Source organism: Vitis riparia, chromosome 19 (genome assembly GCF_004353265.1).
Source record: "Vitis riparia cultivar Riparia Gloire de Montpellier isolate 1030 chromosome 19, EGFV_Vit.rip_1.0, whole genome shotgun sequence".
Lineage (NCBI taxonomy): Eukaryota > Viridiplantae > Streptophyta > Magnoliopsida > Vitales > Vitaceae > Vitis > Vitis riparia.
The window spans coordinates 23671880-23692694 of record NC_048449.1 but is presented as its reverse complement, the minus strand read 5'-3'; the positions used below and the strand labels follow the sequence as shown (position 1 = coordinate 23692694).

General features: G+C 33.2%; 2 pseudogenes; both read left to right on the top strand.

Annotated features, from left to right (window-relative positions):
- Nucleotides 1-1454: 1454 nt before the first annotated feature.
- Nucleotides 1455-8471, top strand: LOC117908653 (annotated as a pseudogene).
- Nucleotides 8472-10146: 1675 nt separating this feature from the next.
- Nucleotides 10147-12845, top strand: LOC117909487 (annotated as a pseudogene).
- The last annotated feature ends 7970 nt before the right edge of the window (nt 12846-20815 follow it).

Here is a 20815-nt window from a genome sequence, read left to right as displayed (position 1 = left end):
ATGAAGCGGAGGTTTCGGAAAGGAACAACGTTGAATTTTGTGGGTCTCCTCCCAGGAGTTGCAAGACCAGCTCAGGATTGAGCTCCGGTGCTCCGGTCTCATGACTGGAGCGGTAGTCTCTGCTTCATTATCAACTGGGATTCGAGAAGAAGACACCCACGCTAGGGAGGGATTGTCTTTTAGTTTGGGCTATTGGGCTCAGAATGTTAAGAAAATGGGCCTCTAAACTTTGAATAATATCAAAATGGGCCGAAAGACATGACTTTATCTCAATTTTTCTAATAAAACTACTTCGTATAACTTAAGTCAGTGTTTTGAAACTCGAATCGGCCGACCCGACCAGACTGTCTACCGATGGCCTTTTCGGTCAAGTTCCCCCTTTTGAATTGTCTATCTAACGGACCGGTTTCAAATCGTTTGAACCGACGATCGGACCTATCATAATATCATTCTTTTTTAGAGTTTTTCTTAACACTTTAATAAATTTTGATCAACTTTTATCTCACCGAAACCATTTATTCAATATTCTCATAAAATTCAATCAATTTCTGTCTCACTAATATTTTTCCAAATTTTTATCTAATATAATTGAACATTTTGTAAAATTTAACCATCAATATACATATCTACTTCATTTCTATTAATTTGATTGTAGATATATTAACAAAATCGATAATTGAATAATAATAATAATAAAAAGACTATAATTGTTTTTAAAAATTATTTTTAGAAACAATTTTAACATGTTTTCCCGAGTAAAAATCAGTTTGAAAATTTGTAATGCTTTTAACCTTTTTCGTATTTTTAATTTTTTTTAAAAATAACTTTTATCTATGATACATTATTTTCGGTTTTTTTTAAATAATTTCTAAAAAACAAGTAAAATATATTTCCAAAATAATTCTTGAAAACCTATTTAATAACTAATTGATAATAAATGCATTTTCATGTTTTTTTATTTTAAAAAAGCAAAAACACAACATAAAAATTTTGTTTTGGATTATATAAATAAACAAATTTATTATTTAATATTAATAAGGGACATACTTGTTATTTTTGTTTTTAAATTTAAAAACTTCTATAAAAATATAGTTTTATTATATATCTTTAAAAATTATTTTTAAAACTTTTTAAATTTGATGAAGTAAAATTTTTATAAATAATTTTTAAAATCATTAATTTTTCAATGTAAATCATTATTATTATTTTAAAATTTTAAAAATAAAAAATAAAAAGTTTATGCAAATGTAAATTAAATTTAATAATTTAAATAAAAATTAAATTCTTTTATTAACCAAGCTTTAAAAAATTAATAAATTTTAATTCAATATACATTAGGATCATTAAAAAAAAAAAAAAATCTATAGAAAGCCAATAAAAGATATTCTAGCGAGCATTGATGGACTCTTTCTAATAACGTTTTGTCATAAAAGGAAAAGGAGAAGAGAGAAGAGAAAAGAATATCCCAGCCGCCAAACATATCGAACTCCATGTGCATGCTCCGTTGCTCCTTCAGCAGTTGAAAATATCTTCCTCTTTTTGCCAGAGCATCATAGCTGAGGTGAGAAGCCTCTGTCCCTTGAGCGGTAGAATTCATTCAGAAGATTGAAAGGTAAAAATTCCTCTCTTTTTTTCTTTTCCATCTGTTTGGTGGCTGAAAAACCTGAGAAAAATAAAAGAAAATGGAACATTTCCTGATTTTCTCATACTTCATGCTGAGAAGGAAAAAAAGAAAAGAAAAGAAAAGAAAAGAAAAGAAAAAACCCACATGAATGCTCAGTTCAATGGAGGTTTTTTTTTTTTTTTTTTTGAGGGGGTACTTTTTTCCTGCGTTTTCTCAGCATCCAAATGGGGTTAAATTAAAGTTTTCATTGAGTTGATTTTCTTGCATTATGGTTAGCTGAGAGGTTGCTTTCGTTTTTATCAGGATTCAGGCAGTGAAATAGCAAGACTGCAAATTTAGTTTATTTTGGTTTTCCTGCATTTTCTCGGCAACCAAACACTGTTCTGCAGCTGATTTTAACATTAATTTGTATTTGAAAACTAAAAATATGTGCAAAAGTAAGGTTTCCTTTGATGGGTCAGAGTTACAATGAGAATCTCTAAGCTTAATTAGGTGAATTAAAGAAAATAATTGTCTATTTGGTTGCTCAGAGAGAGGAAAAAGAAAAGAAAATAATACATGTTATATGATTTTATGTTTCAAGCTATTTTCATTTCCAACGCATAACCAATTAAAATAAAAAGGACATTTTCACCACTAAATTGAACAGCTGTATTTGGGCTCAGTTCAATGGAGCTTTTTTATGGGCTTTATTTTCCTGCATATCCTCAGCAACCAGCGGAGTTAAAATGAACTTTGCATTGGGTCATTTGTCTTGGATAGTGTTAAAGAACATGATATACATTGTGAACCCAAATCCTGCAAGCTTAAACTTTTAAGAAAATTGGTAATTGAACATGGTATTAGAGCTTGGTTTGGCAGGAGGTCATGTGTTCCAGCCGCTCTCCATGTGTGAGAAAGAATGTCTGAACTGTGTTTAATTTCTTTTTCCTGCATATCCTCAGCAGCCAGCGGAGTTAAAATGAACTTTGCATTGGGTCATTTGTCTTGGATAGTGTTAAAGAACATGATATACATTGTGAACCCAAATCCTACAAGCTTAAACTTTTAAGAAAATTGGTAATTGAACATGGTATTAGAGCTTGGTTTGGCAGGAGGTCATGTGTTCCAGCCGCTCTCCATGTGTGAGAAAGAATGTCTGAACTGTGTTTAATTTCTTTTCTTACATTATGTTTAAGTGATAAAAAACATAAGACTCCAAATCTTAGTTTAGCTTCCTTTTCCAATTGTTTTTCTTACATTGTGTTCAGTGATAAACAACATGAGACTCCAAATCTTAGTTTAGCTTCCTTTTCCAATTGTTTTTCTTGCTTTTCTTACATTGTGTTCAGTGATAAACAACATGAGACTCCAAATCTTAGTTTACTTTCCTTTTCCTGTATTTTCTCATTAAAGAAAATGGTTCTGCGGCTTTTTTAATGTGAATTTCTAATTGTAAACTAAAAATCTATGCAAAATGAGTGCTTGGTGAATCAGAGAGAAAATGAGAAATGGATTGTTAATTGTATGTTTTTGCTCTTTGTTTTACAGAAAATGAAATACATAGGCCGGGTTGGTGTAGGTTTTGCATTTTTTGGATCCCAATAAATTCAAGATCTTAATATATCTCCTTTTCCTTCATTTTTTGGCAGGAAAGCAGAGTGAAAGGGAAAATCTCAAAGATTGCAAAATAGGATGAGCTGCATGCATGTCTTTCCCAACAGTTCAGTTTCTCAAGCAAACACTGTTCATCGGGTGTTCAAGCTAGAGGGAGGACGAACATTAGTTCAGGTCAATGGTCAGAGAGTCGTCTCTGCATGCCTTAATGTGGAGGTTAAAGCGCCAAAGTCTGCAAATTTAGGGAAATTAGGGTTTGGGGAGAGCAAGGATGTCATGGAGACGGAAGGGAGAGTTATTGTGGGAACATATGCAAGAACTCCAATTGTACTTGTGAGTGGCAAAGGATGCAAATTGTATGATGCTGAAGGACGAGAGTATTTGGATATGAGTTCAGGGATTGCAGTGAATTCACTTGGACATGGTGACCCAACTTGGTTGAAAGCCGTCATTGAACAGGCAAACACGCTGACCCACGTCAGCAATATCTACTACTCAATCCCTCAGGTTAATGCTTCTCTTGATTTTTGTTGTTGATATGTTTCCTTAATACTTTGTTTGGTTGCTTGGAAAATTGAGGAAAAGAAAAGAAAATGGGTTCTTTGAGTTTTTTAATCTTATGTTTTGGTTTCTGGAAAATGAAGAACTACTTTGACAGACCCAAATGATTCTATTACAGTTGTGAGTCAGGAGGTTTTCCTTTCCTAGACCTCAAATAATAGGTAATTTGAGATCCAAAAATGACTTTTTACTTTGTTTTTCTACATTTTCTCAGGTTTAAGGGCATTTGTGCCTTATTTGGAAATGAAAACATTTTTTTTTGTTTCTTCATGTAGCATTTGACACAAAATATTTTGTTTCTAGTTACATTTTCAAATTCCCCCTTTTTTTTTTTTTCCTTGTGTTTCTAATGATGTATAGAATCGTTTTTTTTTTAGGATTTTCAGAAAAGAAGCTACTTAGATTTTCCTTTCATCGTGTTTTTTGTTTCTGGATACTCTCATTTGTAACAATGGACTTGTGCCTTCATATATTTTTTCCAGCAAAATAGGCATTGTGTAATTTCCTTGGATCATCTAAACTTCCTGAGAGAAAATCACATTTGTAGGTTTATCATGTACATCTTCTGCATCAACTATTACTATACGAGTGCACTGTGATTTATTTGTGTATTTTGTACATATGCGTGTAGAGAATTGAGAAATGCCTCTTATTCCAACTTTGTATAGGGATTACTGCCAAAGAGTAGAGAATTACCAGGGCTAGAAAAAATGAATTATTGAACTTCACCAATGTTACATATATGGAACATCATGCACTAGTTATCATAAAAGCTTTATAATTCAAATCTCTCCACACCCTGTGTGCATTTTGGGATGTAACTCCAGATTCTCGTAATGTTTATTAATAGATGGTATTTTATGCTTGTTATGATAGCTAAATCAAATATCAGGCAGGTCTTCCTCAGTAATAAAACATACAGTCTACTTCTTGATGTTTCTTTGACTGATGAAGTGGCAATGAGCATACGTATACCTCATCTATTTATCATCACTTGTAGGCTATGCTTGTGTTTGGGAAGAGACATTGGTTTTAGGGAGTTGATGTGCTATTTAGATAATTCCTCCCTAGTATGTTCTTCCCTTGCCAAACTAGAGTACCCATTCAGTTGTCAATATTATTATTAAACCAGTGATGTAGCACTAAAATTCTCTTCTCCTCTTCCCACACACACATTGCATGGTAGGAAAGAGTCTAGACAAGAGAGGTAAAAAGCCTGTTTGATATAGAAGGACTGCTGTAATAACACCATGGAAAAGGCCATGAAAAAATGTGAATCAAAATGGGAAAGCTTGAGCTGATGTTTTTTTAATTTAGGGTTGGGCCTGGTTCAAAAAAATTATCAGAACACTATGGAAAAGGAACCCCAATTGTTGTACCCTTTTTAGTGGCATACCTACAGAAAGAAGGTAGAAGAGAAAAAAAACTGGGTCCTGCTGCCAAGGACACTGGGAAGTCAGGGAACAACATACCAGAGCAGCCTGGCAAGTCTGGAAGTAATCAGCTATATATGGATTGTCCTTTCTAGTTTCTATGGAAAGAGCTTGAGCTAGGTTGATGTTTGGTTCAGGCTTCTCACAGAAAGCATTGTGATTTCCAGAAAAAGAAAATGCATAAATTTGAACTGCCATACACTTCCACAGCACACACTAACAACCTGCAGAATTTGACTGATTCAGAGTGGCTCGAGTTTTAGTTGCTAAAACTGTCCCACAATAGAAATCCCTGTGTAAGAGTAATTGTCTGGGTGATTCTAATGATGAGCACATAGATGAGCGAATTGATGTGGAAAACTAGTGATGGGTGATTGCAAGAGATTTAGGTTCCTTATGTTCATAATTTGGCGTCCTAGAGTGCTCAAGGACATAAGTGCGTTCCATGAAAAAGTGTTGTCCAGTCCTGATTATGTTCAGTACTTTGCCCTGTAAAGTTTGCTAAGATAGGGGTGCATAAGTCATCCTAATCATAATTATATAAACAAAAGAACAACTTGTGATCATTTATTTTGTCAATGCCTGGTAAAGTGCACTATTGTGATGCATTGATTTTCTTTATTTGTTTATTTAAAAATTCTAACTGAATACCCAAAATACTGGCAACACCATCGAGTTATTATTAGCCGAAATAGTGGGGCTTTATTAACTAATTCAATCAGATCCAAGGTATTTGAGACCCTCCCCATGAAGAAATTTGGCTTACTACAGTCAATTAGGTGGCAAAGCCTATGTTAATAGCAGAAGGAGAGAACTTTATTTTATACAAATTTCCTTCCCTTTATCATGTCACTCTAGATCCAAAAGCCATTGGAATATTTCTAAAAGTGTTTGCCTTGTGCAGTTCAAAATAACTTGTCTTGTTTCATCATATTGAAAAGTCAAAACTTATAATAGCAAAAATGGTTCGTTACTGAAACTATAGCAGGAAACATATTCGTTGCAAGTAACAGCTATATCAACGATAAAACCTTTCCTCTGTAACATAATATTCAACTCCTCTTTTTTCATTTGCTGTGAGGCCTTTTTCTTAATTTGGTGCACGAAACCTTTCCTCTGTTTGTTAAGCAGTTATGATTTTGCTGCAGGTGGAGCTTGCCAAGTGTCTAGTGGCTTGTTCTTTTCTGATCGTGTGTTTTTCTCAAATTCTGGAACAGAAGCAAATGAAGCTGCCATAAAATTTGCAAGGAAGTTCAGCGGCACTCACATCCGGATGCAAAGGAGCCTCCCACGGATTTCATAGCTTTTACAAATAGCTTCCATGGGAGGACCATGGGTGCTCTTGCTCTGACCAGCAAGGAGCATTATCGATCACCTTTTGAACCTGTTATGCCTGGAGTCACTTTTGTAGAGTATGGAAATATAGAAGCTACAAAAGAGCTGATCAGAAAGGCAAACCGCAGCAGTGTTTGTGGAACCCATCCAGGGAGAAGGGGTATATACAGTGCAACAAAGGAATTTTTACAATTTCTGCGAAGTGCTTGTGATGATGCTGGGTTCTCCTTGTTTTCGATGAGGTAATAAACATTCAGTGATGAAATATAGTTGCTCAAACTGATCCTATATGTTCAATCATGTTACCTATATTGCTTGATTGGAAACAGCCAAATTGCAGATAATTTTTTCAGTACATGCATGCAAGGATTTTATTTTATGGTCAGATTTTCCTAAAACTTACTGTATTATATCAGAAAACAATATCTGTGAAAGTCATTTTTCAATCCCCTTAGATTTGATTTCATAGATTTTACGTTTGGTGCGCATATTGGGTATTTGCCTCAATCTGGTGTCTCTTGGTTTACCTTCTTTAGATGTCCACTTAACTGCTAGGCCTCAACTCATTTCAGATAGAAACTTTCTGCTTCACTACTTGGTTAATGAATAATGTTTTCCAGAAGATATTGGATGATGTGTAGACTAGGAAGAATTGTTTGCACTCCCAACCCCATAAGAAATTAAAAAGGAAAAAAGAAAAATTAAAATACTTGCTGCATGAAAAGATACAAAAAAGATAGGAATTCTATAGATGGATCCCTAAATCGCCATTATTGCTTTTATGTTTAAATGAGTGAGGTGAAGGTGTTTTCTTCTTCCAAACTCCAATTCCCAAACCAATATGAATTGAAATAAAAAACAAGCTGTTGTCAGAATCCAGTTTCCATTTATCATGCAGTTAGGGAATTAATACATAAAAGCACACTACATTGTTTGCTGAATCCCAACTAGAATGAAAAATGGTAAGAGGATTCCGTCTTTGAAAAGCAGAAGTGTCCAAAGGTGATGAGACTGCATTTGAGATTTATTCTGTGTGAATAATCTGTTTCATTTTGTTTGTAGCTCCAACAGCCTTCTGTTTTAAACCAAATTCCTACTTTTTGTCCTTAATTATTTGTTCAATTTTCCTATCTTGATCATGTTCTATAGGTTCAATGTGGTCTAGGCCGAACTGGGCACCTCTGGGCTCATGAGTCCTATGGTGTATTCCCTGACATAATGACACTTGCCAAGCCTCTTGCTGGAGGCCTACCTATCGGTGCTGTACTGGTCACCGAACGAGTTGCTTCTGCCATAAACTTTGGTGACCATGGAAGCACTTTGCTGGCAGCCCCCTTGTCTGCAACGCTGCTCTTGCTGTCCTTGAAAAAATCTCAGAACCCAGCTTCTTGGCCAGCGTCGCCAAGAAGGGCCAATACCTGAAGCAAATTTTAACCCAGAAGTTGGGACATAACCCACATGTGAAAGAAGTACGTGGGCTTGGGCTCATTGTTGGGATTGAGCTTGACGTCCAGGCCTCGCCGCTGGTGGTTGCCTGTCAAGAAGCTGGCCTCCTGGTGCTCACCTCTGGAAAGGGGAATGTTGTGAGGCTGGTGCCTCCATTGATCATAACAGAAGAGGAGTTGGAGTTGGCAGCTGAGGTTCTTTCCGGGTCTCTTCCAGCACTTGATGGGAGCAATTCAAAGTAGATGGGAGCAATTCAAAGTAGAAGAAAGAGCATTGCTGCCTTCAGTCCAAGGTTAGGCTTAGTTTTTCTTAGTTTTGGGACAGGCACAGGGTCTTGTAGTTCCAATACTGATTGACCTTTTTGTTTTTTTTTTTTGGGAATTTTATGTTGAATTTACTTCTGGACAATTTAGTGGCATGCTCGTAATATTATGAAAAATGAAGGATGTTTATTAGAAATTTCCATATCCTTCTAATACCCTTGTTGGATCGTCAATTCAGCTATTCATTTCCACAAAATTGATAAGTCATATTCAATTAATTTTTTTAATAATTTTTATATGTGGATGAAGTAACTAGTGAAGCTCATATGTTATCCACCCACCATATGCAAATTTTGCTTTCACAATATTGGATCATAATTAGGCAAATTTGGAAAACAAAAAAATTATGACTATTTTTTAGTTTGGAAAAAATTGAGAGAAAATATCAAAAAAAAAAAAAAAAAGTAAAGAGGTAGAAAAAATAGAAGGAAAGAAAAAGTGAATGAAAATAAAAAATAAATTTAAAGTCAATAAATTATTTTTTATATGTTATTTTAAATTGGTTTTATTTATTTTAAATTTGTTTATATAAAATTAAATAATTTTAAAATATATTAGTTTCTTATTAATTTAATTATATTTGATTTTTTTTTCAATTTACAACCAATCATAAAGAAATTATTTTTCTTAATATTTTTTCTTTTTTAATACATTTCTAACCCACATATAGAAAGTAATATTTGTTTTTTTTATTAAATAGAAAAAGTTAAAATATTTGATTTTTTTTCATTAATAGTAATCTGTTGATATAGATTGAACTTATGAATAAGAAGTTCGTTTTAATTATATTAATTGATATCAATAAATTATTTTAACTAAATAAAAGAAATAAAATATTTTAACTTTTCTTATTTAATAAAAAAACAAACACCATTGAAGTTTCTTGTAATTAATGTAAATATATTACTATATATCCATTGATTTACGATTTTGATACACTGTTGCTTTTGGATCTTGAAAGACGTAAAAAAAAAAAAAAAAGGATAAGAAATAAAGAAAAGGGAAAAAAAAATTAAGCATAATACATGAAACATAAGTTTGAGTTTAAATGTATTTTATCCCCTATTAAATGTATTTTATCCCTAGTAAAAATTAAAAGTAAATGAATGAATTTTTTATACTAACATGATATCATAATATATAATCACCATCCAACCTATAGAAAGATGTATGGTTCGGGGAAAGTATATTCCGTATAACTAGAAAAGTAGGAAAAATACTTTATGAAATGGGCGGAGTAGTAGAAAATATAACTAGAAAAATTATTTCAATTACGGATCAAATAAGAAAAAAAATGATACAATCATCCATTATGATATCCTATGATTAAAAACGACAAAAGAGAATTTTACAATCAAACGGATATGAACAAACTTTGTTTGCAAGTGTATGAGATTAAACTCTTTTTTATAAAATTATAAATCAAAAGTCTTATTAAAAAAATCAATTTTGCTATGATACCATGTGAAATTCAAACGATTTAAAGAGAAAAGAGAAAACTTAGGGTTCCTATTATGAACAATTTAAAAAAAAAAAATACAATACCATTAAAATTTAAATAAATATAATAAAAGGAAAAAAATACAACCACAATGTATCATAAGTGGTGAGTCTTTTATTAATATTTACACAGTCTGTACATAGAGGACAATGACATTATTTATTGGTATTATCTACAGATTATGAATTTTTATAGCATTCAACGTAGGCTCCAACCACAATCTCCGGCCGGCACTGATTTTTCAGTCTTTTACTTGGAAAAGAGAGGTGATACTCCACTATTACTTTTCTCCTTCCTCATCTTCTCTCCACCTCTCCAACTCCAATCCATCACCTGTTTTCTCCATGGATTGTGTAAGCCCCATCCTGGATGTCGCCACTCGCTTGTGGGATTGCACTGCTAAGCGTGCTGTTTACATCCGTCATCTCCCACAAAATCTCAACTCTTTGAGAACTGAAATGGAGGCTCTCAAGAACCTGTACGAAGATGTGAAGGGAAGGGTGGAACGTGAAGAGAATTGTCAGAAGAAGCGTACTCATGTAGTTGATGGCTGGCTCCGCGGAGTAGAAGCCATGGAAGACCAAGTGAAGGAAATATTGGCGAAAGGTGATGAAGAAATCCAGAAGAAATGTCTCGGAACCTGTTGTCCTAAAAACTGTGGCGCTAGCTACAAGCTTGGCAAGATGGTACTTGAAAAGATGGATGCTGTTACGGTAAAGAAGACGGAGGGCTCAAATTTCAGTGTAGTTGCTGAACCTTTGCCTATTCCTTCCGTGATCGAGAGGCAGCTGGACAAGACTGTGGGCCAAGATTTGTTGTTTGGGAAGGTCTGGAAATGGCTCCAAGATGATGGAGAGCAGGTAAGCAGTATCGGATTATATGGAATGGGGGGGGGTGGGCAAAACCACCCTCTTGACCAGGATCAACAATGAGCTCCTCAAAACCAGGCTTGAATTTGATGCAGTGATTTGGGTGACGGTGTCCAGACCAGCCAATGTGGAAACGGTTCAGCAAGTTCTTTTCAATAGATTGGAGATTCCCAAAGATAAATGGAAAGGTAGGAGTGAGGATGAAAGGGCAGATGAAATATTCAAAGTCCTGAAGACAAAGAAATTTGTGCTCTTGTTAGATAACATATGGGAGCGGCTGGATCTATCGAAAGTTGGTATTCCTCTGAATCATCAAGATAAGTTGAAGATGGTACTTACAACGCGATCTAAAGATGTGTGCCAAGATATGGAAGTTACAGAGAGCATTGAAGTGAATTGTCTCCCATGGGAGGATGCTTTGCTCTGTTTCAGACCAAGGTGAGAGCAGACACCATAAATTTCATCCAATATACCAAAGCTGGCAGAGATGGTTGCAAAGAGTGTGCGGCTTACCACTTGCCCTCATCACCATAGGGGCATGCGGAACAAAAACACCCGAGAATGGGAGAAAAAAATAAAATGTTGAAGAATTATCCGGCAAAGTTTCCAGTATGGAGAATCGTCTGTTTTCACACTTGGCATTCAGTTATGATAGCCTACCCGATGAACCATCAAATGTGTTTCCTATATTGCTCTTTATTTCCGGAGGATTATGAAATCTCTCATCGAAATCTTATACAACTTTGGATCGGGGAGGGTTTTCTATATGAATATGACAACATACAAGAAGCAAGAAATCAAGGAGAAGAAGTTATTAAAAGTTTACAGCTTGCATGTCTATTGGAGAATGGCAGATCTCCATTAGATGAAAAAGACAAATATTTGAAGATGCATGATGTTATTCGTGATATGGCTTTGTGGTTGGCTCGTGAAAATGGGAAGAAGAAGAACAAATTTGTGGTAAAAGATGGAGCTGAACTGATTAGAGCTCAGGAAGTTGAAAAATGGAAAGAGACACAGAGGATATCATTGTGGGATACCGACATTGAAGAACTTAGGGAACCACCATATTTCCCTAATATGGACACCTTTTTGGCATCACATAAGTTTATTTGGTCATTTCCAAATAGATTCTTTACAAACATGCCTATTATAAGAGTTTTGGACTTGTCAAACAATTTTAAACTTACAAAGTTACCTGCGGAGATTGGAAACTTAGTTACTTTGCAATATCTTAATTTGTCGGGTCTAAGTATAAAATACTTACCTGCGGAGCTCAAGAATTTGAAAAAATTAAGGTGCTTGATATTGAATGATATGTATTCGCTCAAGTCACTTCCATCTCAAATGGTATCAAGTCTTTCCTCTTTGCAATTGTTCAGCATGTATAGAACGATTGTAGAGTCAGACTTTACGGGAGATGATGAAGGAAGGTTATTAGAAGAGTTAGAGCAGTTGGAACACATTGATGATATATCTATCCACCTTACAAGTGTATCATCCATCCAAACATTACTTAACTCCCACAAGTTGCAAAGATCCACAAGATGGGTGCAATTAGGTTGTGAGCGTATGAACCTGGTCCTACTATCGCTTTATATAGAGACACTCCGTATTAGAAATTGTTTTGAATTGCAAGATGTGAAAATCAATTTTGAAAAGGAAGTGGTGGTCTACTCAAAATTCCCAAGGCACCAATGCTTGAACAACCTTTGTGATGTCGACATATCCGGATGTGGTGAATTGTTGAATTTGACATGGCTTATTTGTGCTCCAAGCCTTCAATTTCTAAGTGTTTCAGCATGTAAATCAATGGAAAAAGTGATAGATGAAAGGAGTGAAGTTTTAGAAATTGAAGTAGATCATGTGGGTGTATTCTCGAGACTCATATCTCTCACTTTAATAGGGCTACCAAAGCTAAGAAGTATATATGGACATGCCCTACCTTTTCCATCTTTAAGACACATCCATGTGTCTGGATGTCCAAGTTTGAGGAAGCTGCCATTTCATTCCAATACTGGAGTGAGCAAGAAATTCGAGAAAATCAAGGGAGACCAAGAATGGTGGGATGAATTGAAGTGGGAGGATCAAACCATTATGCACAACCTCACTCCATATTTTCAATCCGAGTGATGAACACCTATTGCATTCGTCTCATTACAAGTAATTCCTTCTTTCTTCCTTATATATATATATAATTGTATTTAAAAATTTTCATTTATAAATATGGCCAGTTCCAAATGTTGATTGTGATTGTTTGAGTCGCCCTCAAGATATTATTTTATTTTCTATTTGGAATATTATTTTAACTTTTCATGTATTTTAATTATATTTAGTTTCTCTTTGGTTTCTCACTCTACATACTTCATTAGATTGTTTGGGACTTGGGAGTAAAATTCTTGTAGAAAAATGCAAAAATAGATGTTATTTGTAAAGATTGTTTAGCAACATCATCATTTATTTTTCTCCCACCTCCTTCTCCAGGAAACAATCCCTTAATCTCCACGAAATTCAAAAACCAAAATGCAGAAGCTCAAAGGAAGACACGACAATCCCCACAAGCCTCGATTAGTGCATTGCTGAATCATCACTAGGCATTTTCATTGTTTCAACTGCACATGAGCTTCCATGTCTACAAACTTGAGCTCCAAGCTCTAATTATCTTGTCAAAGCTCCTGTTTTACTTTCATTAGTCTATTGTCATCCTGTGCCTTAAAAATAGAAGATTATAAATATAGATTCAACACTTTCGTATTGAAAGGAAGCTTGAATTAGTAGTTTTTCCCTTTTTCCCTTTCTTTTTTTGTGGTTTTGTAGGTGCTCTGTTTGAGATTTTGGTTGATTTCATAAAATTAAAAGATAATAAACTACTTATTTGTTGAGAAAAATAATGTAAAGAAAAAGAAAATGAATTGGAATTTTAAATCTTAGAACTATGAAATTGATACCCAAAATCAAATCTTGGGAGGTTGCCTACTGTAAATCCAAGGGAGCATTGGGGGAAAGAAGGTGAAAATTCAGAGATTTTAGAGTGCAGCTGAAAGAAAGAGTTTAAGGAGCTAAAACAGGGAAAACGAAGCATCAACTGAAAATCAAGAGAATGCCTTTGCTTCATTCATTGGGATAATCCTATTTTCACTTCATAATATCTCTTTATTTTATTTTTCATAAGCATTATCTGTCAGGCTGTTGGGATGTGTTTCTTTAATGCAAAATCACAAAACAAAGGAGAATAATTGGAATCAACTTCTTCCTTCTACATTTCCTTCTGCAGTTGATGCAGCAGTTGAAGATGGAGAATGATTTCACATATTTCCCTGATACACAGAGCTCATGAAGTTGAAGAATGGAAAGAGACGCAGAGGATGCCATTGTGGGATACCAACATTGAAGAAACTTAAGGAACCACCATATTTCCCTCATACTAAGACCTTTCTGGCATCGAGTGAATGTAGTGAGTCATATTTCGAAATGGATCCTTCACAAACAATCATAAGAGGTTTAGACATGTCAAACAATGATCAACTTATGAATTTACCTGTGGAGATTGGCAACTTAGTTACCTTGCAATATCTTACTTTGTGGATAGAAGGATAAAATACTTACCAGTGGAGCTCAAGAACTTGAAAAAATTGAGGTGCTTGATATTTGACAGTATGTAATCACTTGACACACTTCCATCTGAAATGGTTTCAAATGCTTTCATCTTTGCAATTTTTCAATATGTTTTGAGTCAGAGTATAAGGGAAATGATGAAAAAAAAACTATTGATGATACAACCATCGACCTTACATTTGTGTTGTCCATCCAAACATTATTAAACCCCCAGAGATTGTAAAGGTCTATAAGACGGTTAGGAATCATTAACAGCAAAGTGTATGAAATTGCTCCAACTAAGCCCTTACATAGAAGAGCTTTGTATAACATATGGTAATGAATTGGAAGATGTGGAAATGAATTTTGAAAAGGAAGACATGACACTTCAACTATTATTCTTCTTTCTCCCATCTATCACTTCAACTATACAATCTTAAGCTCCCAGGCCTTATTTCCACTGATCTCCTTCTCCAAGAAACAATCCCTTAATCTCCAAAGAATTCAAAAACCAAAATGCAGAAGCTCAGAGAAAGACATGGCAATCTTCTCCAATTCCCAAAAGCATCAAATAGCGCATATCTTCTCCACCACACATTTGCTTATATCTCTAATACACTTTACCTTCAATTTGCTTCAATTTTCATGGCATATGAGCTCCAATTTTCACCACAAATCTGTTCAAAATTTCGGCATAAACCAGCTTTGATTTCACATCACAAGCTCAGATGCACACTGCACACTGCACACTGAGATTCAGTTCTCAGAGGTAAAACAAGAAATTTAATCAATTTGATTGCTTCTGTTTTACTTTCACTATTCTTATAAAACTTTAAAATGATGCTTTTGTGTTCAAAGGAAGCTTTAAATAATACATTTGTCAAAATCAAATAAAGGTGGTAAGAAATGTTTACCTAACAATGTCAGTTGGAAAATTATTAAAATTTATAGGAGAAAAAAAATGGTGAAAAGCAAAAAAAAATGTTAGGATGCATGAAAATCAAAATTTTTCTTCCTTTTATTCTGAATTGAGTAATATTGTGAATTTTCCCAATTCTAAAGTGATAAGGAAAATCCTAAGATCCCCTCCAGAAAGATTTAGGCCTAAAGTCATTGCTTTAGAAGAGAGCAAGGACATTGATTTGATGAGAATTGATAAACTTGTTGACTTCATTCAAACATATGAGATGACCATTCCCAATTCTTAAAGGCCTAAAGATTATACTTTCAAGGCTTCTAAGAATGCGGAAGAAGACATTAAAATGTCAAATAACATAACTAGGGATGAACTAACTCATATGGCTAAAAGGATTAAAAAGGTCATGAAATTCACTAGAAAATTTAATAAAAATCAAGAATATGGAAAAGGAAAAAAGAACTAATGATAAATCCTCTAAAGAAAAGGATAAAAATATCTCCAAAGGTAAAAGATAGAATATTTTTACTATGGTGGTCTAGGACACTTTGCTACTTATTGTCCTATTTCCAAGGATATTAAAAAGCCTATGCAGGCTACTTGGAGTGACATGGATTTTGAAGAGCACAACTTCTGAAGATGCAAGGTAGGATCAAAATAACTTTTTAACTTTTGTTGCATCTACTGATTTTGTGCATGATAGTGATTGTGAGTACACTAATAAACAAAATGCTACTTGAATAATCTTATTGTTGACCATGAGAATTTTATTAAAACAATTTTGAGGAATCATGATATTCTAGATGCTCATAGAGCTAAGATTGATTTGCTTAATAAAAAAAGGACAAATTTCCTTCAAAAAATTGAATTTTTTTAGTTTGGACATCATTCCCTTCTTGAGAGAAACAATGTTCTCACTCAAGATATTAAAAAAGTTAAGTTCTTTTCTTCTGTTAATGAGATATTTCACCCTGAAACTAAAATGTTAAATTAAGTTCTTGATAAATGCAAATCCTATGGTGATAAAAGAGGGTTGGGTATATTAGCAGAATTGAAACTCCTATTAGTGAAGACACAATTTTTGTTAAAGGTAAGGAAGAAACCCTTAGCCAAGTAACACCTTCACTCCTTCACTTTGCACACGTTGTAAGAAGTCTAGACACACTCAACATAGGTGCCACATTAGATTTCTTGAGAGGTATGAATCTCAACTAAATAGGCTTGTAAATGATTTTAATTCTCTAAAAAACAATTTTCTGAACATTGAAAAAGAAAGAAAAACAAATAGTAAGCCTAAGTATAAAAAAACACCGCCTAACATACCTCTTAGAATGAAGAAAACTTGGATAAAGAAATAAGACCTCATTTTTCTCTAGAATAAGGGCTTAATTATGTTTGAAGATATTCCTTTATATTCTCTTAGGAATCCAGATCCTAGAAAATCTTTATGAGTCTCTATCTCTACTTAACTCATTGTTCCATAGCCTAGGACCTTCTTTTATTGCTTTATCTTTTGTCCTAGAGCTTTGTTCTGTTTAGAAGTCATTTCTTCTCTTAAGAATTCTTTGTAGTATTTTTTGTAAAGATGAAAGTAGGTTTCTTGTTTAGGGGGAGTGTTCATCATAGGGAGAGTTCTTTTTTGCTTAAAAGTCAATGTGTGTAGGCTTAAGGTTCCATGCTTGTTTTACTCTTTTTTTTTTTCTACTCCTTTGGCCTTCTTTATATCTTTCTTGGGCATATGATTATTGTTTGTTTACTTTCCTTATTGGCATGATTTGTAATATCTCGAGTTTGTTACCCATAAAAATATATTAAATCTATGATATTTGATGTCGATTTTCCTAAGATATTTGTTAATCACTTTTAAGGTACATGATTCTTGATAATTAAATATCTTTGTATAGTGGAAAATCAACAATATTTATACTTTGTGATTAAACAAAAGGGAAACTTCTTAAGTTTAACTAATAAAGTGGATTTTGATTTATTTGGAAGGATCTATTGTCATGCCTAAATCTCATTATCCATTTACCTTGTTCAACTAAGATCATTAATATTGTTCCCAAAGTGAGTCAATGCAAAATTTGAATCTTTGGCTAAGATCAACTCTCATATACTTTCCAAGATTCTTTCTTTAAATATATATATATATATATATATATATATATATATATATATGTTGCTTACTTGTAATATTTGGAAACACCCCCAAAAGTGGATACAAAGGCAACCATAAATAAAAATAAAGAAAAATCAAATGAGATAATGGTGTAGAATGCCTCCACTTTTTTTTTTTAAACAAAAAAAAAAAGACTAAAAAGATGATATCTAATTAAGGGGAAGTTAAGTTGTGTTGTATGTAGATCAACGATGTCATGTTAAAATAGAAATCCGACAATTTTAGAACAAATTGATTGGATGTGTTCTTAATGTGACCAAATGTATGACTAGGATTTCTTCTAAGAAATCAATTTCAAAATATAAAACTAGACAGTAAGTCATCTTCCGTTAAACATCAATACTTATATTTCTATAGCGGTCTTCTTATATACTCATAGTTATGCATTGAGTTTCGAAATTGAAATTGGGATTAACTTTGTTCTATGGAGCCGAAACTTCATTCTTGTTTGATTACTTATACTATCTGGGAATTCTACTTGTTTTATTATTTTTCAATCTAATTTTGCGAGTTTCTACATTATAAATTTGTCCTAGAATGTTTGGTTATTTTGTTCCCTAGTGTCGTCTTGGCTTTATCTTACTTTGGCTTTCATAATTGTTTCCAACTTCCTATTTTAAGGTTTTTGTTTCAACCTAGGGCTTTATGTTCTGCATCGAGGCCCAAGCTCTTCTTCCAACACTTAAGCGTTATCTTTCCATGCTCTTAGTGATTAGTTCATTTTTTTCCCTGTTTATTGCTAGTCTTTGTTAGGTTTGGATGTTTGTTCACTATTGCATAACTCTCGATATATCTAGAACCTTTACTTATATATTATCTATATACCTTTCTTTTTGTGTCTCTTGTACTTATCTTGCTTTACCATTTTTGTGACAAAAAGAGGGAGAATAAAAATTTTGTTAAGAGGAGGAGAATTCTTTTAATTTTACGAAATTCTAAGAGAAATTAATTAAGGCATTGGAGGAAACTAAACTTGAGATATTGGAGGAAACCATATTATTTATTGATTACATGTTTTAGAAGTGTAAGAGAGATATCTGACAAGGAAGTTTCCAACAAAATATTTCTTATTGATCTGTCTGACTCTCTTAAACTATTTTCTATCATTGAAGCTTCTTCACATGGTCCTTTTTGTGTATATTCTGATTGGTGAAAACCTCATGTGCTTTACTGTTGATCAATTGTGGCTTATAAAGCTTCTCTAAGACTTAGTTCAATTTCTTGTAATCTTATGTGTGTCCATTTGGACTCTGCACGTTGGTTCCTTGCAGTATTGTGTTTCTTCTTTAATCTTTTGTAATTCCTCAAGAAAAACCTCTCACTATCTTGTTTTTCTTCCTTGACTTTATTTTATCCCACATATTACTTTACCCTAGGTATAGTTTTTTTTTTGTGCAGGTTACAAGATTGAGAGATAAGTACTACAAGATGATGTAATGTTTTCCCTATAATTCTTTTTAGTTGAGCATACTTTAGTGTTATGTAAACTCCTCTGTGAGAGTTTTTTTTTTTTTTTTTTTTGGGGGGGGGGGGGGGGGGGGGGGGGGGGGGGGGGGGGGGGGAGGGGAGGGGAGGGGAGGGGTTTATGTAACAATGTTTTCTCACAAAATTGCCAAAGGGGGAGATTGTTAGGACAATAAGTATTTATTATGTGTTAACAATTTTATTCTAATTTATTTTCTAGTTTAGGAATCTTTTTAGATACTGACTTACTCTTCATTGAAGATTTGAGGTTGTTAATTTACAAAAAGATTCAAAGATCGAATCTTAGGTTGTTTGAAGATTTGCATCCCTTCAGCGAGGTTAAGGAGTATTCAATGGAGCATTGGAGATTACTACATCGTGGACATGGATCAAGTTGTAGCTACTGGAGAGTAAACCTTTGAGATAAGCGGTCAAGTAAATTTGTGTAACTTGATCTTATATAGTATATTTAGATTTGAGGTCTTACACCCGTGGTTTTTATCTCCACAATTAATGTAGGGGTTTTCCATGTAAAAATTTTTGTGTTCATTACATATCTATTAGGTTATCTTGAATATTTTGGATATTCTACTAATGTCTATGATCTAGTAGGGTATATTAGGGTATTAATCCTTAATCCTTATATTATAATTTTTTTAAAATACACCCATTCACCCCCACCCCCCTTTAGATGTTACCTTACTAGACCTCAGTTTTTCACCAAACAAAAGGAAATCATTTTCCTTAATTGGTCTATGCTTAGTAGAACAAGGTTGTTTTTCAATTTTGAAACATGTGAGAAAATTAAAAGAAGAGATAAAGAAAAAATTAAGCATAATATATAAAGCATAATTTTTTAGTTTGAACCATTTTTTCATCTTTATAAAAATAAATAAATAAATTTTACAGATATCATAATATCATAATAAATACGAGGCAGTGGTAGCTATCTAATTAACTTACTGATAGCTAGAAATTGTATTTTTCTTTTTTGATTGCTGAAGGTTGGCAAGTCAGTTACTTGTTCATAATTTATTTCAAAAAAAGGCTTAGAGAGGATTCCCCTTCCCACGATCTTCTATGGTCACCCCTCATAATTGAAGTCAAATAATGTAGTTGTAATTTAATTTAATATACATGTATACTCTATATTATAAGCACATGAGGGTCTATATGTGAATTTCACATAAATAAAAAATTCATAAAATAATTAATTCTCCTACACCCCTAGTTGATAAACCATTTTCAATTAATAACTTTGTCTATTCAATTATTGATATGATTTTAAAAACATTGATTTAAAGTAAAAAAAAATATTTATATATGTTACTTCAAACTTATTTGACTTATTTTAAATATTTTATATACAAATTAAATAAATAAATATATATATATATATATATATATATATAGTTATTTTTCAATGTAAAACCAAACGTAAGGAATGTCCATGCTTAATAAAAGGCTATTTTTGGATGTGGAAAGAAGTGGGAAAATTAAAAGTATGAGGAAAAAAGAAAAAAAAAATCATAATATATAAAACATGAGTTTTATTTTAAACCATTTTTCCCTCCTAATATAGATAAATAAATAAATAAATAAAATTTATATATAACAAGATATCATAATAAATGCTAGGTAGTGATAGCTATCCAATTAACTTGTTGGCAGCTTGAGCTTTTATTGCTTGAGGTTGACAAGCCAGTTATTTGTTCATAATTTATTTAAGAGAAGGGTATGAAGAGAGGACTCTCCTTCTTCTATCTTCTATAATCTATGGTCATCGATCATAATTGAAGTTATCTAGCATTATTGACAACATTATTGATACCATATATCATATCATTGTTGTCGAAGAAAAGCTTGACAAGCCTTAATAAAATTAATGAATCTTGACCTACCAAAAGGAAAGATAATGAAGTACATTTTATTCGAATATTTATTCCATAAGGGAGGGCTTATTCGGTCCAATCG